At 29.4% G+C, this 354-nt stretch overlaps 1 protein-coding gene across 1 annotated transcript in view; it reads right to left on the bottom strand.

The window, feature by feature from the left end:
• Positions 1–354, bottom strand: part of LOC119588797 (ankyrin-3-like) — a 14,616-nt gene that overhangs the window by 2,846 nt on the left and 11,416 nt on the right.

Below are 354 nucleotides of genomic sequence, written 5' to 3'. Positions count from 1 at the left end.
AGCCAATGTGCCATCTAGCTTACTTAAAACGGGAATATAAGTTAGATTAAGAAAATGCATGCATAAAGTAGTGATGATACGATCATTAGCAAAGATGCTCTAGCTACTGATAATGATATTCATAATAGAGGCAGACTTATACTAGAAATTGGAAGAGGAGAGATTAATTTACGAACAGTGATTCAGAATAATTGCAAATAGGTAAAAGATAGAATCTTACTATTTAATGCTACAGGATGAGAGTGGTATACAAAATTAAAATAGGAGTTTTGAATTTAAATTAATTTTAAAAAACCCCTATAAAAAACCTTAAAAAGTATATGCAAGTTTATAATTTTTGGGAAAAAACCTCGG

Source organism: Penaeus monodon, chromosome 24 (genome assembly GCF_015228065.2).
Source record: "Penaeus monodon isolate SGIC_2016 chromosome 24, NSTDA_Pmon_1, whole genome shotgun sequence".
NCBI classification, from domain to species: domain Eukaryota; kingdom Metazoa; phylum Arthropoda; class Malacostraca; order Decapoda; family Penaeidae; genus Penaeus; species Penaeus monodon.
The sequence above is the reverse complement of the archived record's forward strand: the minus strand, read 5'-3'. Positions and strand labels throughout refer to the sequence as shown.